Source organism: Pipistrellus hanaki (assembly GCF_964339955.1).
Source record: "Pipistrellus hanaki genome assembly, chromosome: 3".
NCBI lineage: Eukaryota > Metazoa > Chordata > Mammalia > Chiroptera > Vespertilionidae > Pipistrellus > Pipistrellus hanaki.
The window spans coordinates 183,010,082-183,027,391 of NC_140505.1; positions in this window are offsets into that span (position 1 = coordinate 183,010,082).

Sequence of the window (17,310 nt, forward strand, 5' to 3'; positions counted from 1 at the left end):
AGGGAGTAGCTAAAGGGTCAATCTCTAGTGACAGAAGCCAGGATAGGGGTACCTCTGAAGAGAGTTAGTGACCAGGAGGGGACCCATGTCATATGTCACCATAGAAACACAAATTAAAAAATAACAAGACACCACCACGTACCTATTCGAATGGTCAAAATCCAGAACACTGACAACACATAGTGCTGGCAAGGATGTGAGCAACAGAAGCACGAGTGGGAGTACAAAATGGTCCAGCCACTTGGGAGACAGTTTAGTCCCTTCTTACAAAACTATACATAGACTTACCATATGATCCAACAACTGTGCTTCCTGTATTTACCCAAAGGAACTGAAAAGTTATGCCCACACAAAACCTGCACAGGGATGTTTCTTTCTCTCCCTCTCCCTTCTTCTCTGAAATCAATTTAAAATATATATATATATACATTAATATATATATTTAGATGTCTTTCAGTGGGTGAATGGATAAATAAACTGGGACATCCAGACAATTAAATATTATTCAGTGCAAAGAGGAAATGAACTATCAAGCTGTGAGGACATAGCAGAACCTTAGCTGCATATAACTAAGTGAAAGAAGCCAGTCTGACAATATTACATATTCTATGTTTCCAACTCTATGACATTCTGGAAAAGGCAAAATCATGGAGACAGTAAAAAAAAAAAAAATTTTTTTTTAAATTAAATCAGTGGTTGCCAGGAGCTGGGGGGCGGGAGGTGAAGAGGGGGAGCACAGAGGACTTTCAGGGCAGTGAACTGCTCTGTATGGTGCCCTCATGGTGGACACATTCCACATTCTCCCTCCGTCTCATCAGCAGACTTTTCCAGGGAGTGAGCAGTCTGCTCCAGGCCCTCGGATGCCTCACCTTGCTCTCACTGGCCTTCGGCCCTAACGCCCATGACACTGCTCTTAGAGGTCAGCACGCTGAATGCCTCGCTCGGCCCTTGCCTGCTGGGCAGCACTTGACACAGCTTGCCATCCCCTCCCCCAACACACGCTTTCTCAAAACTCCCCAAGGGGACTGGTCACCTTCCTCGTTCTCCCATCCATGATTGCCTCACAGCCCCGTGGCCAGCCAGGGTGGATATTCACCTGGAATGCACGGGTTTTTAAAAGGCAGTGTTTCTTCTCACTGGCTGGCACAGGTGTCAGACCTGCTGTTAAATATTTTAAATATCACCTTACCAGAGGCTCACGTGTAGTGTGTGTTTTACCACGTGGCAGGCACCGTGCCAAGTGTTTTGTTTAAACTTCGTCTCATTAAGTCCTCGCAATGACCCTGGGAGGTTAGATCTGAATATTATTCTCCATTTTTTTTTTAAATATTTTATTGATTTTTCACAGAGAGGAAGGGAGAGGGATAGAGAACCAGAAACATCGATGAGAGAGAAAGACATCGATCAGTTGCCTCCTGCACACCCCCACTGGGAATGTGCCCACAACCAAGGCACATGCCCTTGACTGGAATCGAACTTGGGACCCTTCAGTCTGCAGGCTGATGCTCTATCCACTGAGCCACACCGGTTTCGGCTATTGTCCATTTTACAGATGGGGAAGCTGAGGCTCAGAGAAGATAAGTGACTTGCCAAACGCATGCATCCACTGTGTGGCAAGAGCTGGAGTGCAGCCCACGTGTGCGGAACGTCAGACCCCAGGTGCTAACCAGGACAGCACAGCGGCCCCTTTTCAGCTCTCTTCTCTTCTCCTCCTTCTCGGCCTGTACACGCTTTCTTGGGCTTCTACCCACACCCCCACTTTCAACTATGTATTCACGTAAGTAACTTCTGAATATGTATCTCCAACTCCAGCCTCATTCTGACATGCAGTATTATCTCTAAAGATACACATATAACTTAAAATGTATCATCTTGACCCGTTTTAAAGTGTGCGGTTCAGTAACATTAAGTACATTCATCTCCAAAACTCTTTTCATCTTGCAAAACTGAAACTCTAGACCCATTAAACACTAACTTTCTACTCCTCCAACCCTGCCCCAACCCAGCCTCTGAAAACCACCATTCTACTTTCTGTCTCTGTGCCTTTGGCCACTCCAGGCTCCTCGGAAGTGAAATCATACAGTATTTGTCTTTTTCTGGCCAGCTTATTTCACTTAGTATGTTGTTCTCAAGATCCATCCATGTTGTAGCATATGTCAGAATTTCCTTTTTTTTTTAATATATTTTATTGATTTTTTACAGAGAGGAAGGGAGAAGGATAGAGTTAGAGAGTTAGCAATATCGATCAGTTGCCTCCTGCACACCCCCTTCAGAGGATGTGCCCACAACCAAGGTACATGCCCTTGATCGGAATTGAACCTGGGACCCTTCAGTCCACAGGCTGATGCTCTATCCACTGAGCCAAACCAGTGGGCAGAATTTCCTTTCTTTTATGCTGAGTAATATTTCCTCAGGTGATACACCACATTTTGCTTATCCATTCATCCACTGATGGACTCTTATGCTGCTTTCATGTTTTAGCTATTAGGAATAACGCTGCTATGAACATGGGTGTACAAATAGCTCTTGGAGACTCTGCTTTCAATTCTTTTGGGTGTATACCAACAGGTGGATCATATAGTAGTTCTATTTTTTATTTTTTGAGGAACCACCATATTGTTTTCCATAGCAGCTGTACCATTTTACCTTCCCACTAACAGTGCACAAGGGTTCCAGTTTCTCCACATCCTCACCAACACTTGTTTCCTGGGAGTTTCATTTGTTCTGTTTTTGATAGTAGCCATCTTAATTGGTGTGAAGGAGTATCTCATTGTGGTGTATGTGGGGGTTTTGTTTTGTTTTGTTTTTTAATATTTTTTATTGATTTTTTTTTATAGAGAGGAAGGGAGAGGGATAGAGTTAGAAACATCGATGAGAGAGAATCATTGATCAGCTGCCTCTTGCACACCCCCCATTGGGGATGTGCCCGCAACCAAGGTACATGCCCTTGACTGGAATCTAACCCGGGACCTTTTAGTCTGCAGGCCGACGCTCTATCCACTGAACCAAACCAGTTTCGGCATGTATATGTTGTGTTTTTTTTTTTTAATATATTTTTTATTGATTTCTTACAGAGAGGAAGGGAGAGAGAGAGTTAGAAACATCAATGAGAAACATCGATCAGCAGCCTCCTGCACATACCCTACTGGTGAGGTGTCCACAACCTTGATATGTGCCCTTGATGGGAATTGAACCTGGGACCTTTCAGTCCGCAGGCAGACGCTCTATCCACTGAGCCAAATCAGTTTCAGCTTATTGTGGTTTTGATTTGCATTTCCCTAATGATAGCTGATATGAGTATCTTTACATATGCAAATTGGCCATTTGTATATCTTCTTTGGAGAAATGTCCTTCACCCATTTTTTGAATTGAGTTGTTTGTTTTTTGTTATTAAATTTTAGAAGTTCTCTATATATTCTGAATATTAATCGCTTATCAGATATATGATTTGCAAGCATTTCTTCCATTCTGTAAGTTACTTTTTTACTCTACTGGTACTATATTCTTTTTTTTTTTTTTATTTCAGAGAGGAAGGAAGAAGGAGAGCGAGAAACATCAATGATGACAAAGAGTCATTGATTGGCTGCCTTCTGTATGCCCCCTACTTGGGATTGAGCCCACAACCCAGACATGTGCCCTTGACCACTAGAATTGAACCTGTGACCCTCCAGTCCACAGGCCAATGCTCTATCTACTGAGCCAAACCAGGTAGGGCGGTACTCTATTCTGATGCACAAAAGTTTTTCATTTTTAGGAAGTCCAGTTTGCCTATTTTTTCTTTTAGTGCATGTGACATTCACTCTTTTTTAAAAAATATATATTTTATTGATTTTTTTACAGTGAGGAAGGGAGAGGGATAGAGTTAGAAACATCGATCAACTGCCTCCTGCTGGGGATGTGCCCACAACCAAGATACATGCCCTTGACAGGAATCAAAGCTGGGACCCTTCAGTCCGCAGGCCAACACTCTATCCACTGAGCCAAACCGGTTAAAGCCAGTCTTTTTGTTTTAATCCACATAATTTTATGCTAAAATTATACCTCCTAGACTAGATATTGAATGACTATGGAAGGATATACAAGAAGCAAGTTAACACTGGCTATTTTTAGAAGAACTGGGTTGCTGGAAAATAGTGATAGAAGAGAAACAATTTTCACTAAAAAAAAAAAACACAACAACTCTTATATTGCTTAAATTTATATTCATACAATTATATTCTATAGTTAGATAAATCAAATTTAAATATTAAAATACAGGCTACAAATTTAAATGTAGATATAAAATAATACATAAATTTATTTCTTTACGTTAGAAAATATTTTAAAGGCATGAAGAAAAACACCTAACTCACCTATAATTCTATTACCGAAGATCCTTAGTGTGTTCCCTATTGTTCACTGTCTAGTGATTACCCCCACCATCCGGTTCTTGCCAAACCTGTCTGCATGTGAGAATAAACAAGTCATCTTTTCTTTTTCTTTTTTTTTTTTTTTAAATATATTTCTTTATTGATTTCAGAGAGGAAGGGAGAAGGAGAGAGAGATAGAACCATCAATGATGAGAGACAATCATTGATTGGCTGCCTTCTGCATGTCCCCTACTGGGGATGGTGTCCGCAACCCGGGCATGTGCCCTTGGCCAGAATCGAACCGGGGACCCTTCAGTCCGCAGGCTGACGCTCTATCCATTGAGCTAAACCAGCCAGGGCGACAAGTCATCTTTTCTGTCAGAGAACAGTTTAGACAGCCAGCATTTTGGACCGTGTGACTCGGCAGCCGCCATGTTGGCCGCATGGCTGGCAGCTCCCCTGGGGGCTGCCATCTTAAAACAGCAAAGGCCAACTCCTTCCTTTGAATTAGCCAATTGCGAAAGACTGTGCACCTGAGCTCCCATCAAGAGCAAAGGACAGGTCATGTATATCAGGGATTATAAAGCCAAGCAGACAGTCTGCTCGGTGTGCACGCACTTCCAGACCATGTGTGTGCACCCTTCTACATGGAAGTAAATACGTTTGCCTTGCTGCCTGGCTCCTGAGTGTTTTGTATTCTACCAGAATCCCTGACTTGGGGGGCTTGCCTTATTTCTAACATGCACACCTGACTTCCAGCTCTGCTCTCCTTTCTAGCATCTCCACACCACCCAGACTCAAACCCAGAGGCCTCCTTTGTCCTGCCTCTTCCCTGGTCCCTTGCCTTCACCCCTCTCACGGCCATCTCACCCAGCCTTCCTTTCCTTCTCCAGATACTCTCCTCCAGTTCTGGTTCTTACCCTCCCCACCTCCACTCTTGACCATGACCTTCGCTTCCCAAACGCTGCCCCCCACTTGTCTCTTCCTACTTCCACCCATATTTTCTGCCTCAGATTGATTGTCCTGAAGCCCAGCTCTGAGCATCAGCTCAGCACAGGCTTACTAAGCTCTTGTTACGTGCCAGGCATGGCGCTAACCACGTGGAACACACATTGCCTCATTACATCCTCATCTCAGTCCTTTGATGTGGGTACTATTATTCTCCCCCATTTCACAGATGAGGAAACTGAGGCTCAGAGGAGTTAAGTAATTTGCTCAAGACCATACTTGATCTCGGATTCTAATAACATCAGGATTCGTATTGCTTTATTACTTTCAGCAACCCTACTGTTATCATCACTTTCTCCTCCTCCTTTTACAGAGGAGAAAACTGAAGCACAGAATATTAAGTAACTCAATCCAGGTTGTTTGGCTAATAGATGGGGAGGCTGGAATTTGAACCCAGGTATGCTGGCTGCAAAAACCAAACACTCTTCCTTGGTACTGTCTCAGTAGATTCAGTCCTGGCTGCAAAGACCCTAGAACACATCCTGCCTCTCTCCTGCCCAATAATTTTTCTAGCACTTTATGTGTGAACCCCAAATCCTAACCTGGTATCCTGGGCCCCAAGCAAGTGTCTGCAGCCTCCTGGGCAGCCGTGTCTCTCCCTGGTCCTCTGCCACAGCAGCTCACTGCACTCTGACCTTGCCATTCCACCAACTGACCACTCCCACACCACTGCTTTCACACCTCCTCTGACAGTTCTGCCCATCCTTCCAGATCCCCAGTCCCCCCTCTCCCCAATGACACCTATGCATTTTTCTGACAGCACTGTCGTGCCTTGTGCTGCCTGGTCAGAACCCAGACTCTGCCACTTACTGCACCTGCCTGCGCCTCGGTGTCCTCGTTTGTAAAATGGGATAAGGGTCCTTGCAAAACTGGGTTGTTGTGCGAATGAAATAGCTTAATGTGCGTGAAGCACTGACAACAGAGTTAGCACAGAGGAACTGCAAACAGCGTTGGCTATCAGGATGGTGATTATGCATCTTCCTATCTTATCTGCCCTGTGAGGTTCATTTTTTTCACTCCCCAAATACTTCCTGAAGACTTAATTGTTGCCAGGCCTTGGGCCAGTGCTGGTATTCTGTGGCAACCTGCAGTCTCTGCTCTGACCATATCCATGCGGGACACAGGACATCATCAGACAGGACAGGCGGCGAGTGCTGCAAAGACGCTGGAGGAGGCTGCGGGGGCAGAAGGTGGAGGAAAAGCTCATCCAGGCATGAAAACGGGGTGAAGGCCCAGCAGGGCTCTGAGCAGCTGGGTGCCCGGTGGGAAGCGTCAAGTAGCCAGGAGGGGTGGGAAGGGGCGGGGGCATGCCTCAGAGAGCTGACCTCGGACTAGATGCTGTAGGCTTGGCCTCTCCTGGGAGCGAGTTAGAAATGCAGAGTCTCAGGGCCCAGCCCACACCATTGAATCCAAATCTGTGTGTTAAGGAGCCCCACAGCTGGTTCTCAAAGTGCCAGGAAGTGTTCCTGCTGAGGACCCTCCACTCCACGGAAATGAGAATCCCTGGGAAGTCTTTCCTTAAACCAGTATCTCAGGGGTTGGGACCCCAGAAGCTGTACTTTATAAACTTGTTATTCATTCAGCAAATGATGACTGAGCACAAGGACCACGCCTCCTCCTTCCCTGGAATGGCACTCACGGCCGGCTCTTAGCATGACTCAGCAAACGTTCATTCTTCGTGAATCTGATGCAATGGCTCTGGGCCCAATTTACCTTTTCTGTCCCAGGCCCACCCTGATCTCCACGCTGTCACTCAAGGACGCACACTTCCTCCCTGACTCTGCAGTATTTGAGTGTGGCAGCTCCCTCCCCCCACCCTCCTGAATAGATGTCCTATCTCCATGGCACCCTTGCCCTCTGCCTGCCGCCTCTGCCCGCCTGCCTCTGCTTGTCCGCCTCCAGACCAGGAGCCAGGAGCTCCCTCAGTTCAGATCACGGCTCTGTTGGTGCTTGTATTCGCCAGGACCTGGCAGGGTACGTGTTTGCAGAGTGAGTAAACAAATGAAGAAGCTAACAGATAATAGCTTATTATTCACCCATGCAAGATAATACCATGATTCATTTGTCTTTGCGCCACGGTGTCTTAACAAAGACAGGTGCTGGAGAAGAAATAAGCATGCTTCTGTGAGTGTGTGTTTAAAGAGCTTTATTGAGATATAATTTACATATCAGACAGTGCGCCCATTTAAAGTATACAAGCCAGTGGTTTTCAGTGTAGTCACAGAGCTGTGCCATCAGCGCTATCTAATTCTAGAACATTCTCAGCACTCCAGAGAAACCCATATCCATTGGCAGTCACTCCCCATTTCCTCCCAGCCTCCTCCTTCTGGCAACCACTAATCGACTGTTTGCCTATTTTGGACATTTCATATCAATGGAATTATATAGCGTGTGGTCTTTTGTGTCTGGCTTTTTTCCCTTAGCACGGTGGTCGGCAAACTCATTAGTCAACAGAGCCAAATATCAACAGTACAACGAATGAAATTTCTTTTGAGAGCCAAATTTTTAAACTTAAACAATATAGGTAGGTACATTGTATTAACTTAATTAGGGTACTCCTAAGCTGGCCTTTGCTAAAAACTCAAGGGGCCAAAGAGCCGCATGTGGCTCACGAGCCGCAGTTTGCCGACCACTGCCTTAGCACAAGTTTTCAAGGTTCATTTATGTTATAGCATGTACTTCATCTCTTTCTATTGTTGAGTGACATTTCATTGTATGGATTTATCACATTTTTAAAAATATATTTTATTGATTTTTTACAGAGAGGAAGGGAGAGGGTTAAAGAGTTAGAAACATCAATGAGAGAGAAACATCAATCATCTGCTTCCTGCACACCTCCTACCGGGGATTTGCCCGCAACCAAGGTACGTGCCCTTGACCGGAATCGAACCTGGGACCATTCAGTCTGCAGACCGATGCTCTATCTACTGAGCCAAACCAGTGTGGGCAGATTTATCACATTTTATTTATCCATTCTTCATATGACAAAAACCTATTTTCATGAACATACGCAGCATTTGGCTTTGCAATAGCATTTTTAAAAATATATATTTATTTCAAAGAGGAAGGGAGAGGGAGAGAGAGAAACATCAATGATGACAGAGAATCATTGACTGTCTGCCCCCTGCACACTCCCTTCTGGGGAATGAGCTCACAACCCCGAGATGTGCCCTTGACCAGAATAGAACCCAGGACCCTTCAGTCCACAGGCCAATGCTCTATCCACTAAGCCCAACCAGCCAGAGATGCAATAGCATTTTCATGTCATCTCACTCATCTTGACATTTGCTGCTTGAGGACTATGTGTTCTCCAGTTTTCAGATGAGTAACAGAGACTAGGGTAAGCCAGAGATACTAGCTATTAAACGGTAGACTCATAACTCAGAGCCCTTTTCTCTGTACCATTCTGCCTCCCTCCCCCATCCCATTTATGCCACCTGTCTCTCTGAGCCTCATAAACCCACCCTTGAATGTGTGCTCAGGGTGAGTGTTTAGCCTTTATCTTATCTGGTTTATAAGACAAAGGTCTGCCCTCCTCCCAGCCTCAATGCAGACAGGCCATTTCCGAGTCCCACCTGAGGGTGGGTGAGGGTACAGCTGAGTCCTTGACTTTGCTGTCCACTTTGCAGACGGGGCCCTCTCTCACCTGCATCGGGGCCACCCAGACCTATCTGTACCCATTTCCTTCTACTTGCCACACCCCTTCCTCTTCAACCACAGAGAACTTTCAGCACACCTCTTTTAGCACTCATCTACTAGGGTGCAATTATTTGCTTACAAACCTGCTCCCCCAAACCTGTGAGCTACACACGTGAAGGTTCTTAATCATCTGAGTATCACGGGAACTGACACTTAGCAGGATCTCAGCCAGGACTGGTAGAATGAATGGGTCTTCCTGGATCTTAATAGTAGGGTCTCCACCTATTGCATGCTTAGCACAAAACATTCTGTCCTGACAACAGCCCTTCGGTGGTTGCCTAATCTCCTTTTTGCAGAAGAATTGGAGACTCAGAAAGGTTCCCTTTACAAACCCAAGGCCTCACAGACAATAAGAGATGAAGCTGGGATTTAAATCTAGAGAGCTATTTGTTTCACCACTGGTGGGCCCCTCTTAGGATAAGTATGAATTTAGAATAAGGTATAAAATTCAGAGGAAGGAAGGAAGGAAGGAAGGAAGGAAGGAAGGAAGGAAGGAAGGAAGGAAGGAAGGGACAAGGTTGTCCAAAGCCTTTCAAACTCTACTCACCTGTGATCTCTATTATTAGGTCCCTCCTCAGGTCAAAAGAGAGAAAAACAGCTCAGATAGGTTGAGTGACTACCAAAAACACACAGCTCAGGGGCAGGCTTAGTGACTACAGTATAGCGAAGTCACTACATATTTACTACATTTTGCTCTGCTCAGGTGGAAGTCTTGGTTTCCACTGAAAAGCTTAAAAAGGAAATGAATAAATACAAACAGTGGAGAAATGGTAATCATACATTGCTGGTGGGATTGTGAAAAGGGGAAGTCACCTTGGACACCGGCAGTTCCTCAAAATACCCAATATGGTCACCATCTGATCCAACAAGTCCACCTCCAGGTATTTGCCCAAGAGAAAGGAAAACACACGTCCTCACAAAAACTTGTACATGAATTTACATGAATGTTCATAACGGCATTCTTCATTATGCCCCCCTCCATGGAAACAACTGAAATGTCCATGAACTGATGAACCAATAAACAAAACGTGGCATAGCCATAAAAGGGATGCTATTTCACAATAAAAAATGAATGAAGTTCTGACGCCTGTGACAGCATGGACCGACCTTGAAAACACTGCATTCAATGGTAGGAGCCAATCACAAAAGACCACACGTCCTATGATCCCATGGACACGAAACGTCCAGAATAGGCCCATCTATGGAGACAGGAGGGAGATCGGTGGTTGCCAGGGGCTGAGCAGAGGAGGGGATGGGGAGAGACTGCTAATGCGTATGGGGTTTCTGTTGGGGATGATGACTGTGCTCTGGAATTAGACAGCGGTGACGGTTGCTTAGCTCTATGGCTATAATAAAAACCACCGAACTGTACACTTTAAAAGGGTGCATTTTATGGTATGTGAATTATATGTCAAGAAAGCTGTTGTAAAAAGAGTAAAACATGGAGTGGACTTTGCCTCTTCCAGTTCCATGAAACAGATAGTGAAGAGGAGAACCACCAGCCCATGGGATGGCCTCGCCCGCCCTGCCTCCTCGCCTCCGGCCCCGCACGCACCGCAGCCTCGCTTGGCATGTTTGACTTGGTGTGGGAGTGTCTCTCGGCCTCTCCTTTCCAGGGTGCATGATTAACATTTGGCCTCATATTACTTCTGTGTGGCAAAGGACTGCATGCATGGTCATAATGTACCCTTTGCTGGGAGGTCAGGCCTTGTGGTGTGAGATTAGTTCTAAGATGGGGAAGCCATCTTTGCAGCCCAGTCCAGCCTAGCCGATGGAGATGGAGTCTGGGGGAAGTCGCAGGATTACAGCAATTTGGAGCAAATGCAGCTTGGAACGCCCCCGTGCAAAGCAGCTGGGATATAAAGGCAAGCACCCTGGCCCGGCTGGTGTGGCTTAGTGGTTGAGCATCAACCTACAAACCAGGAGATCAAGGTTTGATTCCCGGTCAGGGAACAAAACCAAGTTGTGGGCTCAGTATCCAATGTGGGGCGTGCAAGAGGCAGCTGATTAAAGATTCTTATCGCTGATGTTTCTATCTCTTACTCCCTCTCCCTTCCTCTCCGAAATCAATAAAAATATTTTTTTTAAATAAAATAAAATGAAGGTAAGCAATCTGGTTCTGACTCTCAGACATCTGCCCTTGAATCTCAGCTCCGCCAGCTGCTAGCTGGTGGGCCTAAGCAGTCTCTTAATAGCCTAGACCAGTGGTCGACAAACTGCGGCTCATGAGCCACATGCGGCTCTTTGACCCCTTGAGTGTGGCTCTTCCACAAAATACCACGGCCTTTGAGAGTCTATTTTGAAGAAGTGGCATTAGAAGAAGTTTAAGTTTAAAAAATGTGGCTCTCCAAAGAAATTTCAATCATTGTACTGTGGCTATTTGGCTCTGTTGACTAATGAGTTTGCCGACCTCGGGCCTAGAGCCTCCATTTGCTCACCTGAAAAAAGGAGGGTGGTGATTCCTACCTCCCAGGGCAGTGAGAGGATCCTGGCCTTTCAAACTGCAGTCCATTCAGCCCAGCAGCAGCAGCAGCATCCATGAATGAAGGGTGAGAATGAAATGAGATCATGTAGGTGAAAACCTGGCACCGTGCCTACCACACAATAGGTGCCGCCCACTGTTACATAGAAAGAGGGCTCGATGGGGGTCCCTACTCTGCCACTTCCCGGCTGTGTGACCTTCAGCTAGTCACCTGACCCTTCTGGGCCTCGGTCTTTCCGTGCAAGACGGGTTTGATAAGGCTCATCTGATAAAATGTGTGAGAAAGTGAAATTACAAAGGCAGAGGCCTCTGTGTGCCGGTGGTTATCTTGGCTGGAGTGCAGAGAGTGAGATAAGAGATGGTGGCGGAGGCATCAGACAGATGGGCAAGCAGAGAAGTGATTGAGGAAGCCCTGCTCTTGCCCAACGAAGGCCCCTCCACCTAGAAGGCATGTAACCAGAGGAAATGGTGACAGAACTGCAGTGCTGTGGGGCAGGATGAGGAGGGGCCTGCAAGTGGGAGGTGGAGGCTCAGCTGGATGCTTCTTGTACACGGAGGACCCGGGACCCAGCTGCTGGACGCATCGGTGCAGGGGACAGAGGCAGCCCCTATGGAATCGCCCATGGCCAGCTTTAGGGTGGTTTCCTGTGGTCTGGAAAGTCCCCCTCTGCTTTCCCACGGCCTTTAGGAGGACAGGCGCAGCTGACATTTATCTAGCACTTAGGCTGTGCCAGGCCGATTCTGAGAAGATTTCCATATATCCACAACTGTAATCCCCACCACCGCCCGAGGTCAGGGGTCAGCAAATTGCAGCTCTTTGGCCCCTTGAGTGTGGCTCTTCCACAAAATACCACGACCTGGGTGAGTGTATTTTGAAGAAGTGGCGTTAGAGGTTTGAGTTAAAAAAAATTTGGCTCTCAAAAGAAATGTCAATCGTTGTCCTGTTGATATTTGGCTCTGTGGACTAATGAGTTTGCCGACCACTGCCCTAGGTCTTTTTAGATTTCCCATGATGCAAGTGAGGCCCCTGAAGCCCAGAGAGGTTAGTGACTAGCCCAATATCCCAGAGCCAGCTTCAAGCCCAGGACAGCTGGCTCAGGGTCCCCTTCTTAGCCACTCTTGTAGCTGGTGGTCCTAAGCTTGCCTTTTTTTTTTTTTTCCCCAACTAAGATTTTCTTTTTTAGAGAAGTATTAAATTCATGAAAAAATTGAGGGGAATGGCTGAAACCGGTTTGGCTCAGTGGATAGAGCGTCGGCCTGTGGACTGAAAGGTCCGGGGTTCGATTCCGGTCAAGAGCATGTACCTTGGTTGCGGGCACATCCCCAGTAGGGGCTGTGCAAGAGGCAGCTGATCGATGATTCTCTCTCATCGATGTTTCTAACTCTCTATCCCTCTGTCTTCTTCTCTGTGAAAAATCAATAAAATATATTTAAAAATTTTTTTCATGAAAAAATTGAGGGGAAGGTACAGAGATTTCCCATTTATCCTCTCTCCCCCCACATGCACGGGGCCGCCCCATTATCAGAACCTCCCCACCAGAGGGTGTGATATTGTGATATCTAAGAAATATATATTATGGCATTTATATAACCAAAATATATTCCTCATATATACTTGATCTTCCTGGATCGAAGTTCCTAAAGCCCTTGCAATTTCCTAAGTGATGAGAATAACAAAGGAGTCTTTAGCTATGCTAATGAGGCAACTTTTGGGCCCCCTACCCAAGGATGGGGGCTGGTTCCCTGTGGAGCCAACCTGGGAATCTGAGGTTGGAGATTTCAGTCTCACTCCCTGACCTCTGGGGAGGTTGACACAATCCTTAAGGGCCAATGATTGAATCCATCGTACCTCTGTAACCCAACTTCCGTAAAAACCCAAACGAACGGGGTTCAGAGAGCTTCCGGGCCCTGGAACAAACATGGAGATTTGCAGAGGTGGCTTCTCAGAGAAGGCATGGAAGCTCTGCCCCTTTCCCCATGCCTTGCCCAATCCATCTCTTCCATCAAACTGTTTCTGAGTTATATTGTTTTACAATAAACTTGTGATCTAATTAATAAATGGGTTTTCTGACTTCTGTGAACTGCTCTGGCAAATCAATCAAACCTGAGGAGGGGGTTGTTGGAACCTCTGATCCGTAGCTGGTGGGTCAGAAGCACAGGTGACAACTTAGAGTTTTGACTGAAGACTGACATGGTGGGGAGGGTCAGTCTTGTATCAGCAAGGCCTTAACCTGAGGGATCTGACAGTACCGTCTAGGGGTCCTACAGTTCAACTCAGTTCCCACCCTGTAGGGTGGGAACTGAGTTGAACTGTAGGACCCCCAGACGGTATCCGGTATCCTGAGGATTGCTTATGGGTGTGGTAGACGCTGAGGCTCAGGGAGATGCTGAAAGATGAGACAGAGGGCCGAAGACCAGGACACAGGCTTTACTAGAGGAGAAGATCCTGCCAGGCTGCCTGGCAAAAAAAAAAAAACACAGCATATGTCCAGGCGCCTTTTGAGGGGAGGAAAGGGAAGGGCTACTTGGTAGTTTCATATAAGGCACATGCTTAGGCACTTAGGGACTTAGGAATCAGGGGCTTAGGGTTTTTGGCAGGTGCTGATTGGTGGTTCGATGTACAGTCCATATAAGGTGCCTGGTTAGGTGCTCAGGAATGTGCAGGCTGCAGGTGCAGGTTACATCATACTCCGTCCATCCGTTGGGGGAGGGAGGATCTATCAGATGCAATGACTCCTGAGGTCACACAGACAAGGGGACTGAGTCCAGGATCAGGTTCTTTTCTGTGACACGAGGTGCTGCCTCTCTAAAGAAGCCTGGCTTGCTGGGTGTGGCTTCTTCCCAAAGTTGTGCTACTGGTTACAGCTCAGTCACCGGGGTCAAGGCCAGGTTCGCCACGCCTGGAGAATGTAAGAAGCTGTCCTCACTTTCTCCTGGACTAGTCACCGTCTTCTCTCCCCGTGTCCACTATCCGATTTAATTCAACATCCACACGCTGGGCACCAACGGGGCACATGGCTAGTCCCACTCCACATACTGCACGGTGCCCTCCTTACTTCATGCAGATCACTCCTAACATGTCACCGCCACACAGTCATGTCCCAACCCCTCTCCCAAAGGAGAGCCAGCATCTGGTTGGTTCAGCTGCTCCTGTCCTCCTCGGGTAGCCCCTTTGCCCTGCTTTAGTTTCCTTTATGAGTTTGTCACCACTGGACTAATTATACCCTGTGCTGATGTAGCCATTGACTCTTCGAAACATAAACTCCAGGAGGTCTGGAATTTATAGGGTTGGCTCTCTGCTCTATCTCCAGAGCCTAGAACAGTGCCTGGCACAGAGTGAGGTGTTTAATAAATGTTTGTTGAATCAATAGATGACGCTGGGCCAGGGCTGGGGAGCTGGCCAATGAACCAGCGGGGGTGTGAGGGGCTGTGTGGGTGGACATTTCTATGAGTGTATTCAGATAAGAGCAAAACAAGCCGGGAAGCACAGAGGTCAAACTTAAGGGGTTCAGGGAGAAGGCCTCTCTGAGTGACCCCTGAAGGCTGGGTGGCATTTCAAAGACAAAGCTATAAGGAGAGAGAGCATCCCTGTGGAGGGAAAGGCCAGGGCAAATTCAAGGGCAAAATTGTAGGTGCAAAAAGATGGATTGGGCACAGAGAAAGGTGGATTGATTGGCCACAGAGACCCATCTGTAGGACTGTGGCTTTGGGTTCAGGGTGATGGGCGAGTGGGAAGAAGGCTAGGGCAGATTGCAGAGGGCTCTGAATGCCAGGCTAAGTTTGACATTTATAAGTATCTGATAAGTGTCCTAAGATCTATATCATCCGTTGATAACTATATCTCTCTACACACATATATGGAACACACACACATATATATATACATACACCATGTGGAACCTATTTGTTTAGAAATATATAAAATTCAAAATTAAAAATAACGTGTTTTTAAATATATATATTTTATTGATTTTTTTTTTACAGAGAAGAAGGGAGAGGGCTAGAGAGTTAAAGGCATTGATCAGCTGCCTCCTGCACACCTCCTACCGGGGATGTGCCCACAACCAAGCTACATGCCCTTAACCAGAATTGAACCTGGGACCTTTCAGTCCGCAGACTGACACTCTATCCACTGAGTCAAACTGGTTTCGGCTAAATGTATGTTTTAATAGATTCGCAAGAATCACAGTTTGGACATAAAGGTTTTCTGATGAAAATCTCCTTCCCACGCCCTCCCCAAACCTCAGCTAGCTCCCAGGTAATGTGTTTCGCTACACACACACACACACCCCAAGTAACCAATGTTACCGTGTTTTGCGTCTTGCTCCGGCAGATGCTCCCACACACAGCGAAGCCGCACTAGCGGGAGCGGCTGTGATTGGGGTGCGGACCGGTCACGCCGCTGACCCACAAACAGGAGGCCTGACGTCATTCAAGGCTGCTGGGTGTTCCTCCCACCCTCCCGCCGGGCGCAGCACCCGCTGACAGGTGGATTGCATTGAGCCCGCCCACTCCGGTAGCAAGAGCCAATTGAGCGCATTATGCAAATTAATTGAATTCCCTGCTCCCTGTGACGAGCGAGGATTGCCGAGCTGCAGGTCAGCCAGGTTCCTGCTCTGGCTGAGCTCAGAGACGGCTGTGAGATTTCTGCCTTCGGCGAAAGGAGCTGGGAAACTGGGAGCTGAAAAGCCATGCTGAACGGAGACGGGCTGCACTGAATCTCAGGAACCGAGGCTTGAAGGATCGCTCGAGGTCATTTGCCTGACCTCCGGGCTGACCGTCTCCCTCCCAGTCATTCCAGCCAGGTGCTCACATGGTCTGTTGAAACAACCACCTGCAGACCTGGCCCAGCTGGCAAAATAGGACACAGCTCCACCAGAAGGAGCAGGTCCAAAGTCTGGCTACTGAGGGGGGGGGGGGGGGGGGGGGGGCGGGGGGAGAAGACCCACAGAGAATCAGAAGCCGCCTCAAATCTTGCCCTATCATTTGATAGCTGCGTGATTTGGGGCAATTCGAATGTCAACGTTTTAAGCCTCAGTTTCCTCACCTGGGAAACGGGAATAATCACACTACAACTTGCTCCGATGTGAGGATAGATGGGCCTCGTAAAATGGAAACCAGGGGATTTCTATCGCTGCAAGACATAGTATTGATCATTTAAAGAGTATCACTTTGCCCTAACCGGTTTGGCTCAGTGGACAGAACGTCAGCCTGCAGACTCAAGGGTCCCAGGTTCAATTCTGGTCAAGGGCATGTACCTTGGTTGCCGGCACATCCCCAGTAGGGTGCAGGAGGTGTGCAGGAGGCAGCTGATTGATGTTTCTCTCTCATTGATGTTTCTAGTTCTCTATCCCTCTCTCTTCCTCTCTGTAAAAAAATCAATAAAAAATATATATATATTTTAAAAATAAAGAGTATCACTTTGAGGTTAGACTCAGTGAGAGAGACCAGGGTTTGAATCCTGATTTTCCCAGTTACTTGAGGTGTGTAACTTAGGCAAGTCACTTTCACCTGACTCTCACTTTGTTTAACTCTCAAGTAAAAACATCCCATTAGGGTTAAGTAAGTCAGCTTTATAAGGAACTTGGCACAAGGCCGGGGGAATTCCTGGAACCTCCGCTTCACCGTCTTTCTCCTATATACAACAACAACGTTTTCCCTGCCTGTCTCACACCAGCGTCATGAGCCTCAAATGTCTTGTGACACGGTTTATAAATACAAGAACGTTACATCGATGCTAGTTAGTGACATTGTGAGGCAGCCAGCGCCCTG